This window comes from Lolium rigidum, chromosome 2 (genome assembly GCF_022539505.1).
Source record: "Lolium rigidum isolate FL_2022 chromosome 2, APGP_CSIRO_Lrig_0.1, whole genome shotgun sequence".
Classification (NCBI taxonomy): Eukaryota; Viridiplantae; Streptophyta; class Magnoliopsida; order Poales; family Poaceae; genus Lolium; species Lolium rigidum.
Window position 1 is genome coordinate 277040260 of NC_061509.1, and position 3345 is coordinate 277043604.

Genomic DNA, 3345 nt, shown 5'->3' on the forward strand with positions numbered 1-3345 from the left:
AACCCTAAAATGATAAATGTGGGTTAAATGTGGCATACAAATTGTTCATACAAATTCAAATTTTTCAACACAAAGGGATCCCCAATACAAAGGGAACCACAATACAAATTGTTCATACAAATTCAAATTGTTCAACACAAAGGCATCCCCAATACAAATTGTTCAACACAAAGGGATCCCCAATACAAAGGGAACCACAATACAAATTGTTCATACAAATTCAAATTAGTTGTTCAGTAATAAAATCTTTTCTCTTGCTCCCGGTGTGACTCGCCGGGGCCACCACCTTACTCCGGGTAACCCTACCGGGGATATTACCGGTGTCTACCTTCCTTTGCCCTCTTTCTTGTTCTTCTTCTTCTCGCAAAGCTTGTGCTTTTTCTTCCGCCATGTACTCTTCGAGAGTTAGCTTCTATCATGGCCTTACTACTTTCGAGGCAATCTCGACTATACCGTTCCCTCTCCTCTAGACTCACTCTGGTTGAAGCCATTCTACATCCATCTATTCCTCTCTGCTCTCGATCCATCGGTTCAATCTCCTCATGTTCAATTGCTGCTTCAATCTCCTCTCGCATTTGCCGCTTCAATCTCCTCATGTTGAACTCGCCGCTTCAATCTCCCCTCGCATTTGCCGCTTCAATCTCCTCATGTTGAACTGCTGCTTCAATCTCCCTCTCGCATTTGCTGCTTCAATCTCCTCATGTTGAACTCGCTGCTTCAATCTCCTCTCGCATTTGCTGCTTCAATCACCTCATGTTGAATCGCTGCTTCAATCTCAAGTTGAATTGCCGCTTCATTCTCCTCTCGCATTTTCTCGCTCCCGCCCGATCTTCCATTCCAAAAGCTGGGTCAACTCCATTTTTACAAAGCCTAGCAATGTGTCCAGGGATTCCACAACGTTTGCACTTACGTTTTCCAATCGTGCACCACCCTCGCACTAGCTCGATCCTATTCTTCCTCGGCCTACCTCGCGGCCTAGTCAATACTCGGAGAGTACAGCTTTGAAGCCTGGATCGACTTTCATCCATTGGTCTTTTCCCAACAAGGTAGGAACATTCATAGCATATACAGCCCTAAATTTGGCAACAGAGAAATACTCGACACATACCGATCAACTTCACCATCTTCACCCCCTATAACACTCATGAAAAACAATGCGTGTATGCAGGTATCCCACGGATCTGCCATCCCCTACAATGGCATGTCCTATCAACCAAACTCACCGGATACCTCCACCGCCCGTTTTCTTTGTCGCTGTAGGTTACCTCAGCCTCCATTCCTTTTCTCGACGCATTGCATCCTCAATTGTTTTGCCCTCGGCATGCAAAGACTTAATCAAAGATGGGAGCATGAGATGGCCAACATAATTTGTGGATGCATTCTTTGACGCAGATCGATCTTTATCATGATCATCTCGCCTAATCTTATCAAATATTTTCCACAAAGATAAGCCCTTTCAATGACTTGACCTTTGAATTGAAACTCTCCGCAAGGTTACTTGTTACATAGTCTACCTTGCAAATTTCATTGAATTGGCTTCTTGACCACACCCTACCATGATGTTCATCCAAGTACTCCTTCACCCCAGGTTTTTGTTTATACAACACATCCAAATGAAACAGATGCTTCCTAGAGCTGCATGTGTATGAAGCTGGCCATAGGTTGTCAGTAAAAACTTTACCCTTGAATTTCTTTGTAAAATTCTCGTACCAAGTGTCGCATACATTCCCTATGCTCCACCTGTGGAATACTCGCTTCTACCCCTAGCCTCCAAACCTTTGCAAGCGTCTCTGTGGATAACAAGTCCTGGTGGATGACCTATAAGGTCGCGCAAATTCTGCAGGAAACCAAGTCCAACTTTCCCTGTGACTCAACCTCCAAAACCCCATAAGCAACAGGGAACATCCAATTATGTCCATCAATCGCATGAGTAGCAGCAACTAGTTGTCCTTTAAACCTGCCATGAAGAGCTGATGCATCCATGGCCAAATAAGGCCTGCAACCGTCCAAAAAGCCTTTCCAGCACGCTTTGAAACAAACAAAAGCCCTTCTAAAACATTCCTTGTGCATTACCTTCCCGCTTTTCAATTTGTAGGGAATCGTATGCTTGTCTATCGCTACAACACTGCCTGGACTAGCCATCTCCACTTCAGCTTTGAAAATGTAAAGCAACTGAAAGCTTTCATTCCATGGACCATTTATCTTGTCAAGAGCCATTTCCTTTGCATAGAACATCCTCATGTAAGGTACTTCCATTTTATACTTCTCAACCACCTTTTTTACGAGTGCTGTTGGACCAAGTGAAGGATTTTCTCTCAGCCAATCTAGGATTACATCTCGCCAACCACCTAGTCTTCGCTAGCTTTGTTTTCAGCTCCGGCTCTCCCCCTAGGAGGTGGACACCTATGGATCTCCTTATTCTTCTTTATCCGAAACATAATGATAAGGGATGTCAATAATAGATAACAAATTTTACACCGTGATCTAAATACACAAGCCGGTTGGCGTAGTACTCGAACCAAGCTGCTTCTGCGCATTGTGGATGCATGCAGCCTAAACTTACACCTTAGGTATGGGAATTTAATTGTGAACCTACCTGGCTCACTTTTAATAACCTCAAAATTATTCTTAGTGAGAATGTGATATGTAGTAATTGCATTACGGCAGTCCATCATCGTTTGAAACACGGTGCCTTCTACAAGCCGGGGATTCTCCCTGTTCCACTCAGTTGTTGGCAAGTCTTCACCTTCGTAATCGGCTAAAACGAGGCTGTCATCATTCTCATTCTTCTCTTCATCATCGTTGTCATCAAATCCGGCACCAAAAGCCATATCTTCCATGTATTGATCCTCCATTGCCTTCTATCGCATCGATCTACCAATTCAGGAAACATCAACTCATCCTCATCATCTTGAGGAGGCTGATCCTCAATGTCCGCATCGTCCTCCACATCGACCGTACGAACGATCCGGCTACCACTAGCACCGGGGACAGATGGTGCCGCCGTGGACCTACAAGGAGCGCCACGGCGCACACTATTAGCGAGAGGCAAGACAGCAAGATAGAGAGACATGATGCCCAACCACCCGATGATGCCCTGCAGACACTCCGCATGATGCCCGGCCCTCGTCCACATGGATACGAATTTTACCGAACCGGCAAGAAGCATTCAAAGCAAAAAGAAATCCCGGATCGTCTTCGGAAATTAGTGGAACAAATCTTCCCTCCGAGCCGTTGAAATATTCGAAATGAACCGCATCGAGAGAGCTCCGGTGTAGTTATCGTAGATGTTAGCTTTGAAATCCGTTAACGAGATGGTGGTTGCAACCACCGCAGGGAAGTTAA